The sequence below is a fragment of the Cucurbita pepo genome, chromosome 20 (assembly GCF_057944985.1).
Source record: "Cucurbita pepo subsp. pepo isolate OVF chromosome 20, ASM5794498v1, whole genome shotgun sequence".
Classification (NCBI taxonomy): Eukaryota; Viridiplantae; Streptophyta; class Magnoliopsida; order Cucurbitales; family Cucurbitaceae; genus Cucurbita; species Cucurbita pepo.
Genome location: NC_141817.1, coordinates 9,051,756 through 9,072,715, shown reverse-complemented (window position 1 = coordinate 9,072,715; position 20,960 = coordinate 9,051,756).

Genomic DNA, 20,960 nt, shown 5'->3' with positions numbered 1-20,960 from the left:
TAATGTTTATCCACATTAGAGATGTCAAGAGATCGGATGGGATGGAAAAGACTTTCTCATTTTCATCCCAACGAAAATTTTTATTTACTTTTGCGATGATTGAGGCGACAATTATCAGTGAAAAATATGCAGAGATCGAATTCTACGAGTAATTTTTTTCGCAAACATATGATCTTATGAAATATGAATATGAGAGATCGAATAGTCTTATACAAACTCTTTATACAAAATATGTCAAACTCATCATTTGAAAATATTATAAAGTGGATGATGTTCCTAGGATAAGACACCCACGACATCCATTTACTATACCAACCAAAGAAATGTCATCAAGGAAGCCAATTGCATCTCACCGAAGTAGGAAAAGTATTTTAGGGTTTTTGGTCAAGTTTCTTTTAAGTTTAATTCTCTTCAATTCGTCAAGCATTTTGGATGAAGCTTGTGCTAGTCGATTCTTCTTGATGTTTCGAGTAGAATTACTAAAGAAATCACGAGCAATTGACGTCGTTTAATAGAGATAAAATGAAAGTGCGAGAAAGCAAATAGCAACATACACACAATTCTAAGGTTAGGATGATCGATTCAAGCACAAGTTCAATAGTTGATTTGAGCTATTAGGATCAATTTTACGAATTGATTTAAATAGAATTAATATTTTCTCTTATTCTATGATCTATCTAAAAAATATTCAAAATTTTGGAAGAGAGAAATGACGGATTTTGGTAATATGTCTACATTTGTATTCCTATACGATGATGAATTGGTAATGATAATGTCATGCCTTAGAAGGTTTATGGTGCCATATGGATATTATGCCGGGACTATTGGGAGATTTTCGACTGTTCTCTCGCAATGAACTTGGTGATTTATGGGCAAGGATCTATATAGATATTATAGTTGTTGGCTGGTACAAGTGTCACTTCCACCATTTATTGAAAGAGGTTACTAGAGAGTTGTGAATTAATCTGTGATGGTTGATTGTCACAAATGACCGAGTCCATAAGTGTATTATGAGTTCGAAAACATGACGAGGTTGTGCCTCTTTTATGTATATATGTATGGCTTGAAATGATTGAAGGGAATAGTAAAGAGTAAAACTAGATTATCCAATCGTATGAGCAATCCTACAAAGAAAAAAGAGAAATATAATACGCATCAAAGAATAAAATGAACTTTGAGTGGCTAAAATAAGGAAATGATGTGTATCAATGAATCAAAAGAGCTCGAAAGAGCTGAGTTATAAGAAAGGAGAAGGATCAAAACGTGAAGAGCCTTTTTGAGTCCAGCCATGTCTCTTTACGAAACAGAAGTTTGAACGAAAATTCTCATGATTCAAAACATTAAGTTGAGCTATATTAAGCTAATGAAATCTTCTTGTTATCTTTGAATTGTTAGGACTACACAAAACTCTCACACACTCCATCTAAATAAACAAGAAAAGACAGAGAGAAAAAATACAAAAGAAGAAATATTGGTTAGAAGTTTATATTGATGACTTAAAGTATTTATAATAATAAATAATACCGAGAATGCAAAGAGTACATATTCAAACTGTTGCCTCGAGGGTACGTATATGGTACAGTTTACTGTATATATAATTTTACTAGATATAGTTTTATTATTCTTAGTTTGTCTACTATATATGATGGTTTACTCTAACCATCTACTATATATAGTCATTTATTATATACGGTTGTTCACCCTATATAAGGTATAGTCCTTGAGTAAGTTATAAATAAATAGCCAACTTTATAACCTAACAATTTTTTTACTTGGAGATTGATTCACTCAACCAAGAACTTCATTTTCAAGAGATTAATATCTTCGTTGCATTAGACAAACTAAGGCATTACACAACCTCAATTTCCTAACACAACCTAGATTCTTTGCACCTTCTATCTTTTCCGACACATATCACCTTCTTCCACTGACTTGCGAGTAAAATGACCCGTCTTCTACCGTGTTTTGTCATTGAATAATATACTAGCTTCTTTACCAACTATATGACATTTTGACTATCTATATAAAGAATCTTCTCGCATTTCTTCTTGTCTAATTCTTCTACATAGTCTATCATTCATATCATCTCATTCCCAGCTTCAACTATTGCCAAATACTCATCCTTACTAGATGAAAGAGCAACACAATTATGAAGTTTGAACATCCAACTAATCGTTGTTTTATCTAAGTGTAGATATACTCAAATGTGCTCTTGTTAGATCTGTTGTTCATTAAGATCAACATTCACAAAACTTTGCAAAACTACTTTATCATTGCCAAAACAAAGTGAAGTACTAGAGGTACCTCTTAGATACTTCAAAAGCTACTTCACAACTTACCAATATTCTTTCTCTAGGTTTGTCAACAATTCTCATTAGGTCGAGTGCAAACCATAATATACATCAAGCTCCCCACTACAAAAGCGTATGGGACTAATGTCATGTGCTCACGCTCATCGGTTGTCATGAGAGATTCTCCTTTTGACAATTTAACACGATTTTCCAAAGGAGTAATCTTGAGTTTAGCATAATTTATTATGAATTTGGACAACATCTTTTCAATGCACTGGTGCTGTGATAGATTTCATGTTCTAGCAGCTCTATCTTGAGAAATCCTCATCCTAAGAATCTAGTTTGTTGCACTCAAATCCTTCCTCTCGAATACTAAGGCATGCTTGCCTTCAGGTGGTTTATCTTCTTCATGCTAGATCGTGCAATCATTATATCATCCACGTACAATAGTAGAAACACATGAGAATCAGTGTATTTCTTGAAGTAACAACATTGATTCTTTTCACTCATGTGAAAACTATTATTGCACATGAAGGAGTTAAACTTCTTGTACTACTATCTTGGTGCTTGTTTTAGTCCATACAAGCTTCTATTGAATTTACACACCAAGTGTTCCTTGTATGAAACTACAAACTATTTGGGGTCTGCATATAGATATTCTCATCTAGATCTCCACCTAAGAACGCTGTTTTTACATCCATTTTCTCAAGGTGTAAATAATCCAATGCAAAAATACTCAACAAAATTTGGACAGTAGTTAATTTCACAAAAGAAGAAAAGATTTCAGCATAATCAATTTCTTTTTCTTTTTTAATATCTTTTAACTACTAACCAAGCCTTGAACTTCCTTTTGCCATCTGGTTGAGCCTTGATTCTGAACACTCATTTGTTCAAGAATGCTTTCTTTCCTATAGGTATCTCATTCAACACCCACGTGTTATTCTTTTCAAGTGAGCTCATCTCATCATCCATGGCTAGCTCTCACATGGTTTAATCCTCCACCTATATGACCTCATCAAAGGTCTTGTTCTCCTTCATCAGTCAGCAACCGATAGTGTAATGAAGGTGAATATTTATCTGGTGCTTTGATGGGTCTAGATGCTTTTCTCAACACCTGCGCATACGTCACTTGCTCCACCTATGGTTCTTCAGCAACAATCTCAGAAGTTTCTTGAGTTTCTATTACATCATCAATAAGTAAATTTTTCTGCAACTTAACCTCAACTCCCACTTGCTTAGTTGTCTCGAAGCCTTTCTTCTCTTTGTCCTTGTACAAGACATCTTCATCAAATGTCACGTTATAATGTTTAGGACGTTTATACTTTTGTCATCCTAAAACCTGTACCCGAACATGTTAGAACTATAAGTTGTGAAGTAGCTCTTCAATGCCTTAACATCAAGCTTGTCTTTCCTCTTTAGATCAACTTGAATATATATAATGTAGGAAAAAGTTCTCAAGTGAGAGTACTTGAGCTCTTTTCCTTTTCATACTTCTTTTGGCAACTTGAACTCTAAGGGTATTGATGACCTTTTATTAATCAAGTAGGTTGTTGTATTCACAGCATCAGCCTACTATCTCTGTCATTGACGATGCTCGATAGAATTTCCCACAACTTTACAACATGTTTGAAGAATATTTGGACTGTTAATATGACTAAGCATATTTGGATGTCGAAATGTGGCGTATTTCAAGAATTGGTCTATGATAACCAAGATAGTCTAGGATAACCAACCATAACCAAGCCCTTTTTCTTCTTCTTCATTTTCTACCGTAAAATTCATCTTTGATATTTATACTAAAAATCAACTTTTATATGCCATATCCTCTATCATGGTAACATTAAATTTTATAGTTTATGTTATTTTGCTCATTTAATTGTTTTTGTTCATCATTTCTCCCTCTATCCATGTTACCACAGTTACCATGTCAGTTGCGAAATCATTCTCTTTCACGACATTTACTTGCTGAACTAATATGTTTGTTGGTTGGTTATTTTCTTCCCTTCAAGTGTTTTTTTTTTTCTTTCCTTTCTAATAATTTATTGATTCTTAACTCATGAATTTGAATCCCGCTCTTTAGTTCATCACTAGAGAGTACTGATAGATCCTTAGTTCTTCTATAGCAACCACCATGTGGTCAAATTTTGGAGTTAACCCTTTACAACAATTGTTTCATCTGAAATTTTCTCTCTATATAGGCATGCATTTCACTAACTATTACTATTGCTCTTGACAAAAAATAAGTAATTGATTCACCATTTATCACGAGCAAAATTTAAAATTACATCTTAGAGATTGCAATTTCAATATTATGACATTCGAATCTTCTTGAAACTCGCACAATTGCTTGCTTTGACGGGGCTTCTACTCCAATATAATCAAACATAGCAAGATTCACTATTACAATAACTAATTTGAACTAACTGAAATCATTAAAAAAAAAAAAAAAAATACCAATTATCATTTCAAATGTGAATGATTTAATCTATGAGATCCCACATCGGATGAGGAGGAGAACGAAACATTGTTTATAAAAGTGTGGAAACCTCTTCCTAGCAGGCGAATTTTAAAAATATTGAGTGGAAGTCCGATAGGAAAAACCCAAAAAGGATAATATATGCTAGTGGTTGACTTGAGCTATTACAGAATCTCTCGACCTAAAAATTATTAAATACTGTTACAAAACTCCTATATTTATATTGCTAATAAAACAAGAACCTCTCGTTACATCACACATATTACAAAAGCAGTACAAAACATATATATTACAGCTAGCTGGTCAAGTGGACAGTTACTTATTTATTTGCAAACATGTCGTGTAGCCAGCTAACTTTGTACTAAACCCATATTAGCCCCTAATTTCTTTGTTACTCCAGCAATCCACATCTCTTCTAGGACACCCATGGTGATTGTACTCACCACTATCATTAGGGCGCCTATTTTTGGTCATTTCATTGTCATTCCCCATCACCGTCTGCTCGTTTCTGTCGGCCAGTAGTCGTCGAGGACTCGTATACATTGTACTTTCAATTAGCATGGTCGAGCTGATCAGCACCAACAGAAGAAATGCACCAAGCGTTAGTCTTCTCATTTTGATCCAAATCTTTGTTCTAAATCTTTACAAACCAAGAAAATGGCTGATTAGATGGAATGAAAGAAAACAAAGATGGTAGGAAAAAAGGGCTAAATTGGAGTATTTAGTGGAAATTGTTTGTTGAGTGGTGAGTTCTATTAGGTGGTGGACTGTTTATATAGCACATAAATGGCCATTGTCAATTGGGATTTTTTTTTTTTTTTTTTTGTTCATCATCAAATGAGACAAAGATTAAGTGGATTGCCCACAAATTTTTAAAGAAATGTTTTAAAATGGATTGAATGATGAATATGCTGAATAATTGTGGCCTATACATAAACAGGAAAATTCCACCATGTTAGCTGAAACAGAAGCCTAAGTTCTAGAGTTGAGCACAATTGTTTTGCTCCTTTGAACACATAGTGTTTGCCTAGTGTATATGATCATGGTATATGATATTTGGAAAATCGTGATAGGGCTATCCAAAGGCTAACTATAGGCACTTGAATCGAGAAATGCGTATTATATCTTAGGATGAACGACTTTTGAAGAAGCAAAAAGTGTGAGATCCCACATTGGTTGAGGAGGAAAACAAAGTATTTTTTATAAGAGTAGAAACCTTTCCCTAGAAAATGCGTTTGAAAAACTTTGAGGGGAAGCGGTAAATGGAAAGTCCAAAAAAGACAATATCTACTAACAGTGGGCTTAGACCGTTACAAATGGTATCAGAGCCAAACACTGGGCAATGTGCCAGCGAGGAGACTAAGCCCTGAAGGGGGTGGACACAAGACGGTGTGTCAGTAAAGACTCTTGGACTCCAAAAGGGGAGGATTGTGAGTGGGAAGGAGAATGAAGCATTCTTTATAAGATCTCTCCCTAACAAAAATTCAAGAAAGTAAGAATTACAACGGAAATATAGAGTGAATTATAATCACACACTTAGGTGTTCAAATGAATCGATCATCTATGAAGTTTAAGAAGTTATGTTATCTCTTGATTTTGTTGAATTAAAAATTTAAATCTCGAGCTTTAATGTATAATAGTTGAGTTTATGAATTTTAATATGCTACAAATCCTTATAGTATATAAAATTTGTAAATATTTTGAAGCCTTTTACAATAAGATATTTGATGAAGTTGAAATATGGATCTTTGGATTGCAATGATAATCTATTTTTTTTTTCTTCTTTTGTTATGAAATAAAATTTAGTCGCAAGGAATTTAATGAAAACTAATTTAGTTATAATGATTTTTTTAAAATTTGTTATAGAAAATTAGTAAATTAGTACTAAATGGATATTTTTCTCTTTGAATCATTAAGGGTAGAAGCTCTTCGGTACTTTTTTTTTTTTTCAAAACAGAAAAGAAAAAAAAAAATAGAAATATAATTACACAGCTGGGATGAGGATTGGGTCTTAGGTTACACACCTATAGTTGAGTTAGCAAAATTTTTCAAAAAAAAAAAAAAAAAAGAAAAGAAAAAAAAATTGATAACTTGAAAAATTCAAATAATTTAACCAAATTCTGTCACAATCCGAAATTTTGAGGCATCGAAAGATTAGAAGTGACTCACCAGACTATGCAATGCATGAAAATAAAAGAACAAGTAACAAAAATTCAGTAACAAAAATTTAATCGAGTTTAAAAACTTTACAAACAAGAAGAAAGGAATCAAAGTATGACCAAAATGCATGTATAGCCTTCTCGTGCGATTAGCCTTCTCTTGAGCACGTGGAAGCGCGTGGCTGGTATCACAATCGCACTCTTGATGGCAGCAGACTTGCGATTGTGCGGCACTCACTTTGCAACGACAAGTGAGCTAAGCCAATTCGTTCTTACGTCGCCCACGGCCAAATGACATATGCTCGAGCCTCTGGCCTCGGTTTAAGAAGAAGATTTTAGAAAACGAGGGCAGTGAGAGATTTTCGAATGAGAGATTTAGAAAGAGACGTTATGTATATGCAAGCAAGAGAGTAACAACAACCGCTCACAGTATATAACTATTGGTAGGGAGAAGTTGACAACTAGTCATATCCCCCTATAGTACATTCTGAGGCATTTCATGTTTGGTAGGCCTAGACATGATTTTTCCGAAACGTCATACTTCCTAGAAATACAAAAGTAAAACACTAGAACATGGAAAGGCCTAAAGGATTTGACTTGTCATGGGCATGTGGCCATGGGCAACACGCCTTGGACGAGTACGACCGTGACATCCTCCCCGACCTAATTGGTTGACGCCTCTGTCAACCGACTACTTTCAAACCTGGCGATGTGGGTGGCGGCGGAGTCCAGATATTCGATGTGTTCCCAGTTGGTTTTCTTCGTAAGGAGATTCTTCCATTTGATAAGGAATTCGCAAATCTTCTGTACAGGTCTTCCTATCTTCCTAACCATGTCGGCTAGGATCTCCTCTATTTCTTTGGTGTCTTTTTGTTTCAGATCGATGCTCGGTCTAGTGATTACATTTCGCTAGTCATCGTCTGGGTCAGGGTGATAGGGCTTCAAGTTGCTCACATGAATTACTGGGTGGATTTTCATCCATGTGGGTAGCGAAACTTTGTAGGAAGTAGCCCTGATCTTTTTAAGGACTTCAACCGGACCTTCATATTTTCGAACTAGTTTCTGGTCCTTTCGGTTGTGGAATCTGATTTGTTCTGGTCTCAACTTGATGAGGACCTGGTCTCCTGCTCGGAATTAGAGGGGCCAACGCTTCTTGTCCGCCCACTTCTTCATATGCTTGGAAGCTTTCTCCAAATATGCCCAAACTATATATGTTGTCTGCTTCCATTCTCTAGTGAAGTTTTGAGCTTGAGGGTTTTTTACTACATAAGGATGATCAATAATATGGGGCAAAGCCAGTTGTCGTCCACTTACAATTTCGAAGGGGCTCTTTCCCGTAGACGAACTCGTTTGACAATTGAAACAGAATTGGACAACATCTAGCAGTTGTATCCAGTTCTTCTGGCGAGCGTCGACGAAGTGACGTAAGTATTCTTCGTGCAAGCAATTGAACCGTTCTGTCTGTCCATTGGTTTGAGGATGATAGCTCGAGGAGATGTTTAAAGTTGTTCCCAAGAAGACGAATAACTCGGTCTAGAATGTGTCAATGAATCTACCATCCCTATCGCTGATGATTCTCGACGGAATGCCCCATAACTTTACAATGTGTTTGAAAAATAGTTGGACTGTTTGTTCAACCGAGCATAATTTGGGGGTGGGAACGAACGTCGTGTATTTTGAGAATCGGTCTCCGATAACCAAGATGGCGTCATATTTCCCGACTTTTGGGAGGTGTGTTATGAAGTCCAGAGACACTTTTCCAAGGCCTTGTTGGCACGGGTAGAGGTTCCAAGAGTCCCGAGACTTTAGCTTTCTCGACTTTGTCTTGTTGGCAGATGAGACACGTCTTGGTGTACTGCATGATGTCCTCCCGCATATTTGGCCAGAAGTACCCCTTTTTGATTAAGGCATATGTTCGTTGCCACCCAGGGTGTCTGGCCCATAAAGTATCATGACATTCCTGAATGAGCTTCTTCCTCAGTTCTCCTGATCTTGGAACGTATAATCTGTTTCTCTTTGTCATTAGAAGGTCTCCCTTGACCCAAAACTGTCGTGTCTTTCCAGCTTTGGCTAGTTCAACGACGGATTTAGCCGATGGGTCTTTATGTAAATGTTCTTTGATGACGTTGCGCATCGATCCATCGATCTTACTTAAGTGAATATGGGCTAACATGCACAGGGCCCCATGTTCGCCCTTCCGACTCAACGCGTCAGCTGCTTGGTTACTCTTTCTTGCCTTGTATTCAAATTTGAAGTCGAATTCATCCAACGACTCCTGCCACCAGGCTTGTTTTGTCGTCAATTTCGATTGATCAAAGAAATGGCAAATGGCGTTGTTATCCGTCTTCACTACAAATTGTGATCCCAAGAGGTACTGTTTCCAGACTCGTAGGCAATGGACCACAGCCAGCATTTCTTTTTCGGAGACAGTCTACCTCCTTTCAGCATCATTGAGCTTTCGATTTTCATAAGCGATGGGGTGACCTTCTTCAATAAGGACACCGCCTAGGGCAAAGTTAGAAGCATTTGTCTCTATTTTAGATGGTTTAGTAACATCTACTAATTCGAGGATAGGACCCCTCGTCATGGTTGCCTTCAGATCTTCAAAGGCCCTTTGACATTCATTTGACCACGACCAAGGGTGGTCTTTATTCAGGAGTTCTGTTAATGGGGCGGCTCGTCGTGAAAACCCTTCGACGAACCGCCTATAGTAGTTTGCCAATCCTAGGAAGGATCGCACATTGGATATAGAAGTAGGGATTTTTCACTCTTGGACAGCTTTTATCTTATCGCTATCCATACCGATCTGTCCACAACTAATGAATGTGCAAGGAAGTTGATACATGTTTGTGCGAAGACACATTTTTCTTTCTTGACGTACAACTGATTCTGCCGCAGCTTATCAAACACTAGCTTCAGGTGCACTTTGTGTTCCTCTAAGGTTGTGCTATATACAACTATGTCGTCGAGGTATACTACGACGAACTGATCCAAGTATTCATGGAAAACCTGGTTCACGAACGTGCAAAACGTAGCTGGGGCATTTGTCAAGCCAAAGGGCATTACCAGGAACTCAAAGGCCCCATATCTTGTTACACACGTCGTCTTGGGCTCGTCCCCTTCAGCGAGACGTACTTGGTAGTACCCTGATCGTAAGTCAAACTTCGTGAAGTATTTGGCCCCGTGAAGCTGGTCAAACAAGTTAGATATTATCAATAGTAGGTATTTGTTGCGTACCGTCACCTTGTTTAAGGCTCTATAATCTATGCATAGACGCAAGGTCCCATCCTTCTTTTTCTGAAATAGTACGGGGGCTCCGTAAGGTGCCTTTGCCGGGCGGATGAATCCTACCGCCAACAACTCATCTAGTTGTTTCCTCAATTTGGCTAGCTCAGGCCAGTATGTGTTCTTCGCTAGGGGTTTAACCCCGGGGAGGAGTTTAATTTCGGGATCAATGTCTCGACGGGGTGGTAATGTTTGTGGTAAGCTCTCTGGTATTATTCAGCATAACTGTCTAGTACATTCTTGATTTTGCTTGGAATAGTTTTCTCAGTGGTCATTTCTTCCATCAGGGGTATAGTCATAAATATAGGTTCCTCTCATGCGAGTCTCTTTGTTGGGTTTTATGTCCTAAAACTCATAGATTGTAAATAAAAACATATTCTATTTTCAATAAAGTTTTATTGATGTTTATTCTGTAAAGATTGTTATTGAATAAACTGAATTTTACGATTATTAATCTAAATTCAATAAACTAAGAACACTTTGACTATAGTATGATTACTTCAACTATATGTAGAGACATAAGAGTGGATCAAGTTCAAGTATATAGTTAAAATGATCTATTGTACAAGGATAAAGTTGAGTACCTTATCCTGGGGACACTATGGATGCGGCCCACTTTTGGATATGACATAAACAATGTGCTCACTAAATTGTACATGCGGAGACGTGAGTGGGGGTGTCCTATGCAATGAGTATTGCATAAGATCGGACCATGGAGAAAATCACTCTCACTTTATAATATCGTTTACTGATGAGACTGATTTTCTTTTCATTCGATGACTTAGGTAACTCGATCTTAATCCTGAGCTAACTATGAACTCCTGTTTATTCGGAATTATCCTTAGATTTGCATGGGTGAGAGTGGCTCGAGTTCGCCGACTCAATAGGCCTCCCATTTCAGGGGTAAGACTGGGTGAATAGCTGGGGACGTGGGGTGCAAGATGGAATTCACTCCTACCCGCTTTTAGGGATAGTAGAGAGGTTGTTCCCTTAAGTACTGACTCCAAGTCTTGAACAAGGAGCCCCACCCTCTCATTGGCCCGAGAGGGATTCAGTTTGGTGGTTGGACCACAAACCAATTGTTCATTAGAGGATAGTGGGACTTAAGGAACAAGAAGTAACTTTAGGGGTAAAACGGTAAATTGACCTAGCTCTAGTTACGGACAACCTGTGAAGGATCAACTTACTAATCATGGTTATATCAAATGGACAGAAATATATCTATAGTGAGGGGAGTGCAACTACTAGGCTATAGTGGAGTGTCCTAGTAGTTAACGAATGTTGGTTAACAAGGTTAATGAGTTTAGCCGGTTAATCTCGGATCGTTGGAGCCCATGATCTGTAGGTCCATTAGGTTCCTCTACTAGCTCATATCGGACTAAACCTTAGAATAGCGTGACGAGTGAGTTCGAAGTGTTCGAATTCAAATTAGGAAATACACGTTAAATATATACGATATATTTAATCGCATTTGTTTTAATTATGAATTAAATAAAAAGAGAGAATTGGAGATATTTAAATAAGATTTAAATATTTTAATTATGAATAGGGATTCATAATGAATATGTGCCAAAATTGATTGGGATTTACATTTGATTTAATGTTAAATATTAATTGTTTAATTAATCATTTAATATTATTTTGATTTGAAATTAATTATTTAAATTAATTGTTGAATTAAGATAAAGAAAGTCAACAGGTTGACTTCACTTCATGGAAAAATCCATGTTTGAGTTAGTGGAATATTGAGTGTCAATATATGGTTTAACCAAACTTGCATGCTTGCCACATAATCCCACAAATTGAGTGGAATTTTGAGTGTCAAAATTTGGTTTAACCAAACATGCATGTTTGACAAATAAACCCCATAAATTTGAGTGGAATTTTGATGGTCAACATTTGGTTAACTCAAACTTGAATGTTTGCCACATAATCCACAAATTTGAGTGTCAAAATTTGGTAATTTCAAATTTGCATGGACATGCAAATATGACTCTATAAATAGAGTGATAACGTACATTGAAAGTTTGCTGGAAAGAAAATCTCTCAAAACTCTCTCTTTACATATACTAAATTCCAATCAAGTTTAGTCACTCACTGGATTCCACAAGCTCGTTCTAAGGCCAGAGAATAGTAGGGAAGACACTAGTGGTGGTTCGAAACCGGTTCGTGAAGAAAAATGAATTTGAACTACAAAAGGTTAGTATTCAAACTCATTAAGTTTTAATGCTTTTGAACATACTAGCTAATTTATTATAATTTATGTACTTAGGGTGCCTAAGATCCAAATTGCTTCCGCACGTGTTATAGTAACACCATCACTCTTTTCAATTGTATGGCCGAGATCATTCTAAGATTACTTGGTTGCTTGATGCTTGCAGGTATTACTGTGGGGTTGTGGTCGGTGATCACCAAGCATTTCGCCAGTGGCATTGGGATAACTTTGTGTTCTAGGAGGAAGTCCATCCCAAGCACCATGTCGAAATTGTCCATGCGAACCACGACAAGATCCATCTCTCCTGTCTAGGCCCCTAATTTGAAGGGGACTCTTTTGGAGACTCCCACAATAGGCAAGGCCTCGTTGTTGACAGCTTTCATTTTTCCAGGGTCATTTTCTATGATGAGTCCCAATCTTCGTGCTAATTGGTCGGCGATGAAGTTGTGGGTCGCACCTGAGTCTATCAAGGTGCTCTTGCTTGGTCGGGAGTTTACTGTTGCATCTACGAACATGAGCCCTTTCTCTATTATCTCCTTTGGGTCGACCTTCCGTTGGAGGGCTGACAAGAATTTAAGCGCACCCATTCGGGGGTTGTCTTGATCTTCCCTCTTATCTGGCGTAGTCTCAACTCCTGTGTCGTTGCTCTCTTGAATGAACACCTGGAGTGCACTGAGAGAGGCCCGATGAGGACAGTAGGACAGTTTGTGAGGGGCTTTTACACAACAGGCATTGTAAAAGTGACGTCGGGTAGTTCTTTTTAGGGTAAGGTCCTCGAGATGTCCCCACTTGGTTATTCTGAGGAGGTCTATCTGTCCACCCACTTGGTCTGTCGTTACTTCTGTTTGGCCTATTGGGGTCTTCATTTCAATGACCTGGCGGCTTATATGTTTTGCCCCCAGTGTTTGGGAGCCTGTGTTGTTCTTCTTTGGAAACTCGCTTTGTTCCCAAAGTCTAGGAGTCTCTCGGCGCTGGCGATTGCGGTAGCTAAGTCTTGAACCTTTTTCTCGTGTATTTTTTTTTTGGCCCACGATTGTAATCCATTTATAAAGAAAAATACCTTGTCTTTCTCTAACGTGCCCCTCATATCTAGCATTAGGGTCGAGAACTGTCTAACATAGTCCCCTATGCTTCCAGTTTGTTTTAGGGTTATTAGTTTTTCCATTGCTATATGTTCTACATTTTCGGGGATGAATTGGTTCTTCAACTCTCTCTTGAGGTCTTCCCATGAGTCGATGGTGCACAATCCATTCTCGATGTCTTGAACCTTTGTACACCACCAAAGTTTTGCATAGTCTATGAGATGCATTGAGGCTACTGTCACTTTTATGTCATCGGTACAAGCCGTTGTGGCTTTGAAGTACTGTTCGACATCAAAGATGAAGTTCTCCAACTCTTTGGCGTTCCGGTTCCTTTTGAAGGGTCTGGGGTCTGGGAACTTTAGTTTGTTGGATCCTGTATGAGTTTGCCCAGCCATGACGTTCTCCACGGCTTTCATGTGCACCCCAATTCGAGTGTTCATGTTGGCCATCTTTTCTTGGATGGTCGATCGTTGTTCTGAATTTGTCAACTAATCCATTAAAAAAACTCATCATAGTATTTTGTAGCCCGTCGAACTCTTCGCCACGTCCCTCCTTGTGCGCGACAGAGCTATCGGCGCTACCAGTAGGTCTTGAGCTGCTCGTAGGAGCAACTCTTTCTTTTAGTGAGGCCACTCGAAACATTAGTTCTGTGATTGGCAACCCATCCAGCCGGTTGCTCATTGCGTCGATTTCTACGACTTTTCCATTGAATTCCGTCACCCGTGCTCCCAGGAAGCGGATGGTGTCAAGAACTTCTTTGAGGAACAACATTTCCTCCTCTATTAAAGTAAGCCAGTCGGCTTGTGATTTGGGTGTCGACTTTGTCGTCAAAATGGTTTCGGTCTTTGCTATGTCACAGTGCTAACAAAGCTCTGATACCACTTGTCACAATCGCACTCTTGATGGCAGCGGACTTGCGATTGTGCGGCACTCACTTTGCAATGATAAGTGAGCTAAGCCAATTCGTTCTTACGTCGCCTACGGCCAAGCGACGTATGCTCGAGCCTCTAGCCTCGATTTAAGAAGAAGATTTTAGAAAACGAGGGCAGAGAGAGATTTTCGAAAGAGAGATTTTGAAAGAGACGTTATGTATATGCAAGCAAGAGAGTAACAACAACGGCTCACAGTATATAACTATTGGTAGGGAGAAGTTGACAACTAGTCATATCCCCCTATAGTACATTTTGAGGCATTTATGTCTGGCAGGCCTAGACATGATTTTTCCGAAACGTCATACTTCCTAGAAATACAAAAGTAAAACACTAGAACATGGAAAGACATAAAGGGTTTGGCTTGTCATGGGCATGCGGCCATGGGCAACACGCCTTGGACGAGCATGACCGTGACAGCTGGTGCATGTGAGTCATGAAGGGAATGAACTCTTAATCCACGTAGCAGAAACATTTGGAACCGTTTTGATTTTATTATGAATTTAAACAAAGCAATAAATAGGAGAGTAAGAACTCTACTTTGTAGAAACTTTAGCTTGCATGACTTGTTGAAGTATTTGAACCACGTAAAAGTTTACACGAGGTCTTTCTTGCTATAACTTGAATATAAGATCAAGGCTGGGACCATCTTCAAAGAAAATCCCAAAGGGATTGGAGAAGAAAATGTACTTTCATTTTCTGGAGAAAATGAAGGAGATAGTATGTCTTTGTTTAATTCGAGATCCTATTGATAGGAACTCTTTGTCAAATAATATATTTGCATATTTAATATATTAGAATATAATATCTTATACGAATCATATTTAAATATTATAAAATATCCTAATATATTTAACTAATTTGAATTTGGAAAATAAATTAATTGATTTAATATTTAATTTATATTAGATACAATAAATATTTTTTTTCTTTAGTATATCTAATATATTAAATATTAATTTGAACCCTTCAAATTAATATATTTTTCTTCATTTATATTTAATATATTAAATATTACTTTCAACTTTTTCAAATTAAATATATTTTTTCCTTTATATTTAATATATCAATATATTAAATATTAATTGAAACACTTCAAATTTATTATGAGCTAGCAAGGGGACCTTATGGACTTACCGATTATTAGCTCTAATAGCAAGGGAACCTTATGGACCTACCGATTATAAGCTCCAATGATATAAAATTAAGTAATTAAACTCTTTAATTAATCAATTATCATTCATTAACTATAGGTCACTCCACTATAGACCTAGAGTTGCACTTTTATGCACACTCCACTATAGACCTAGAGTTGCTTTATGCACTGTAGGACAAGTTATGTCCATTGATATAATCATTACAAGCAAATCGATCGTTCACGAGTTTTTTATAATTACAGTGGGTCAAAAGTTCGTTTTATCCCTGTAATTACATATTTCACCTTAAGTACCACTAATTCTTTAATGAACAATTTGTTTATGATCCAATCATAAACGAAGTCTCTTTTGTGCCAATGAGAGGGTGGGGCCCCATTGTTCAAGTCCCGAAATCAGTACTTAAGAGAATAACTCATCTACTTCCCTTATACGGAAATGAGTGAATTTCATCTCATGATATTAAGTTCCCAACTTCCTATTTGGTCAAGTTACCAAAATGGTAGGCATATTAAATAGGCTAAAAGAGTTATTCTCACCGAGGTAAATTAAAGGACAAGCCCTCACAGGCACGAGTTCATAACTCACCCAGAATTAAGATCGAGTTGCATATGATCATCATGTGAAATATTAATCTTCTCAATTAACGGATTTATAAAGAGAGATTAAATATTTACTGGTCTAGTCTTATACAAACTCATTGTATAGGATACCCTCACTTACATGTCTCCACATAAACGATTTGGATCAAATCATTTGTAATGACTACAAAGTGGACCGTATCAATAGTGTTACAAGGATATGGCACCCAATCTTATCCATATACTATAGGCTCTTTAGGTTATTACTTGAACACGATCCTCTTATGTGTCAACCACATATTGTTTAAGATTACATTAATAACCTTTGATTTTCATACCATGGACAACAATTAAATTACAAATAAAATAATAAAAATTATTTGTTAAAAACTAAATAATCAATTACGAGACTTTAAGGCATAAATCCCAATAAGTCAGTTTTCGACCAGCTCAACTTCTGTTTGCTCAATTTTATCCTGATTCCAATTCTGACCATATTTTATGTGATGTAGGACCTAATCGAAGAAAAACACTATTTTTGGACACTCTATTCATGTGAAAACGTGAAACGAAAGGGCAAGTGTCAATCATGTAAGTCAGTCCATGGTACTTAGTAAGAAATACTTTTAGGATTCTCTTGAAATGCATGCATGCTAGAATATTTACCTTACGTAGATTTTTTTACAATGAAATGAATTTAGGTGATTAGAAAATTAAGAGTATGGAAGCATGGTGTCTAGAATGCTAGTATGCTTTATGTATCCGTTATATGAGTGTTTATTTCATGCTGAAATGAGGATGGAAACTTTTGATCTGCGTTCTAGGTGTTTGATCGATGCTATGGCCCCGTTGAGCATGTATGTTTATTTTGCATGAATTATGTACGATGATTCTAGATAATTATTCTGTGCACACCCCATTAATTCTAATAAACCAGTATCATGCTAACACTAGGGACCAGTGGTTAGGTTGACTAGCCTAATTTAGACTTAATCTTTTCCCTAACAACCTAATAGACCACCATGACTTACCAACTAACTTAATTGTTGTCCTTAGGTTGTAATATGTGTGAACCGTGTCAACAGCTTTGTTGGAGAATAGGAGTTCCTGTTCAAAACCCGATTGAACCTAGCCGTTTCGCATGGGAAACGAGAGACCCACGTCTTACAGACCATTAGCTGAATGAGATACAGAAGGGGTGCCCCCCCCCCCCCCCCCCCATCCAACGAGGGTGACTTTATGGACTTGGGAGACGTCAGCTCACCCCTTAGGTAAGACACCATATAGTCTCATATGCATCATGTATGAGGTAACGCCTCGTAGAGAACTAGAAGCTCCAAGGGGATAAGGAACTCTCAAGATTTAAAATGAAAGGACAGAGAACTAGAAGCTCCAAGGGGATAAGACTAGAATCAGCCGTCCTAGAGTCGATAAGAAGCCCGTGTGAATCTTTTAAGCCTAGAACGCGATGAGAGCCTACAAGTAGGTGGCTTACAGAGTATAATTTTTATACTCATCCTTGCTACATTTTCCTTTTCAGGTGCATGATTTTACGAGTCGAGAGAGAGGGCGTGTTTGAGATACATGGATTGCGACAGAGGAAAGCATGTTTTGGGTCGTTAGTCTAGTCTTTTTACTTTCACAAACTTTCATGTATCTTCATTGTCAAAACTGGTCACAACTTGATTCATTGTATTGAAATTCTCTTCTTTTGAAATAAATGATTTTTTGCATTGATATCTTTTCAATTGTTTATTACATTCACATTGCATCCATATTGTCATTTGAGTCATGACTCATTCTAAAAATTTTCGGTTGTGACAACTAGCCTACTCGTCGTCCATGGAAAAGTTAGCTAGCAAACCTATCCCACAAGCCATGAAGTCACCTAACGATTGGGGGCGCTAACCCCTGGTACAAGCCAGCTCGAACAAGTCACCAACGTGGTCAACATCCTCCCATAGGACAGACCCACTATGTAGGTAATTTTGACCTACATATGTAATCAATGTCCTACCATAGGATGGATGCATGTAGTCGGCCTACCACTAAGTAACACAAGCCTATCCAACATGACACCTAGCTCGACAGTACCACACCAGAGTAGAAAGGGAAGTGGAAGGTCCTCAAACACTATATCAGCTTCTATAGGCTAAGAAATCTTTTTCCTTTGTCTTCTGTTCTAAAGTAGTTCTCTAGATCTCAAGGGTAGTTAGATGGTTTTGATAGGGGCTCTAGCCTCCCGATTCATTCAATCATGAATTCTCGAGTCTATTGTAGTCCAGGGTTAAAGGGTTTCACCCTCTAGTCGTCCCTCACGATACCACTTAACGCAATATCTGGAGGGTCCTCTATATAAACCTAACTCAGTCACTACAAGGGTACGCGCTAGACTTATCATTCATAGAATAAGTTCACACAATCAATCAACATGAGTTTAAGTATGTTTAACTATGCATGCAGTCACACGAACTCAACGATGCAATAACATTCATCAAGAACTTGGAGCGCAGAAACACAAATACCCCAACGACCAACATAGTATAATTAAATATAAGCAGTAGTAAAGTATTCCAGGTAAGCATACAAAAATCTACATACGAAATCTCATCAAGGTAGCAAGTACAGGATATTTCGGATCTAGTCACCTATAAGTAATTTTCACTATCATGCATGCATCACCAAGCGCGTCCTACAAGTATAACTTCCTAATTTTGTGTGGTTACTTATTGGGTTGTTGCATGCCTTCCCGAAAGCAGCTTACTAGTCGAAAAAGTTTCCAAAATTTATGGAAAAACCCTTGGAGGAACCTAATTTAGGTGAAAATAGGGTTAGTATTAAAATCGAGACGAAAAAAATAGGTAAATATAGGGGAAAACGACAAAAGTAGGTGTGTCGCATGCTTGCAATTGTTGTCGTATGAAAGTTGCTAAGTAAAGAGTTGGTTGTGTTAAAGTAGAGGGACTGTGTTAAAAGCTTCTAAACTTTACTTCCGTATGTGATGTGGCCCTGACGAGGAAATATTGTGGTTAATCTATTTGACTCATAAAATAATTGTGTTGAGTCTAATATGGACACATTGGGGGCACTCCCCTTAGCTCAAGCAAGGATATTCTGATGCTAGTTTTGTCATAATGATTCCTTGGTCGAGTTTGGGAGAAGAACAAGGTAGGTTTCTAGTGGGATAGCCCACAACATTTGGACAAGTCATTGTTTGTCGTACTTATGTTGTGAGTCTTACAGTCCGAAAGAAGGTTTGTTAGTAAGATAGTCCATAAGTAGTGCGCAGTTTCTTATTCGATCTGAGGCAAGTTTATTTTTAGCGTGTGTTAGTAGTCAGTCCGATATTCGAATCGTCATGGAGACAACGTAAATTTTAAATGGCAGAGAATGTCATAATCCACGATGCTATTATACTCCTGAGAAAGTTATTAAGGACGATGACTAGTTTAAGTAGGAAACAGTGTCACAACCATACTATGAAGATAGTATGTCTTTACCCTCGCATACAAATAGACAAGGTGGCGAAACAGAAGTGGCGCCCAACCAACCAAGTAAGGGCTGAAACAAGACAAATGTCATACTATCAGTGAAGAATTTGGTTTATCATTCAAAGACAAAACACATCAAATAATCATACCATTTCACTCGTAGAAGAGTGAAAGAAGGTGATATGTGTTTTGAAAATATAAAAGGTGCATCCAATAAACATGTTGACAAAATGTGTTAGATGTTTGTAAGAAGTCGTACAAAGCTTTGGTTGGTCTTTTATAGCTTCTATAGTTGTAGTGGGGTGAAGATATTGATTATGAGGAGAATCCTTTGAGAATGAATTTTTTTATTGTTAAGTTGTATAACCTGATACTTGCTTATGAGTTACTTGAACCATCTATAAATAAACCCTAGTGATCACTTATGAGTTTCTTGAACCATCTATAAATAAACCCGAGTGATCGTGGAGTTTTCCATCGTAGTGTTTCTATGTATATTTCTCCTTATTCTCTTTTGTTCTTCATGTTTTTCATTTAAATTGAATGGGTGAGTTGTGTGATCCTAGGTGATTGGGATTAATGCCATAAATTATCGTAATTAATGATCTATTTTTTCATAATAATTTGTATTATCTTATTGATAATTTAATGTTATTCATTTCATAAAAAATTGAAGGTCATTAGCGTGATCATGAACAATATATTATTTTATTTCGAAAATGTCAATATCTCTGATTTTTCGGGCAAAATTGCACGTTTTCCCAATTCGTGACGTTTTTTTTTCTCTCCCCTTAATTTGGTTGAGTATGATGTCATGGATACTCATTTTCTTTAGGTTTCATTTCTTGCACCAAATTTTAAGAAAATGAATCCTTCCTATATTAGTTTAATGACACCAATTATTTCTTCGTGGTTGACCTTAATGAACATTTGAAACAATATTGAAACATATATTACCTAATTCGGAGTTCTTTTTCTTTAAATACTCAATGATTGGAAATTAATACCTTTTCTTATGGGGAGAAGTTCAAACTAGGCAAATTGGTTCTTCATGGTAGCTATTTTTAAAATAAAGGGGGTAAAAATATAACAATCCATTCTAATTTTTCTTTAAAATATGTTGAGTAGTATACATTTTTTATTCTTCGAATTTGAGATAAATAGTTTCTATTTGGTTGTTGGGTTTTTAAGGCTAATACTTTTTGCATTGAGATTTGAATTTAGTTTGTATATGATTCTTTAATTGATCTGATGAAGTGATAATTAACATATGTTAGACTATGTAACGACCCAGGTC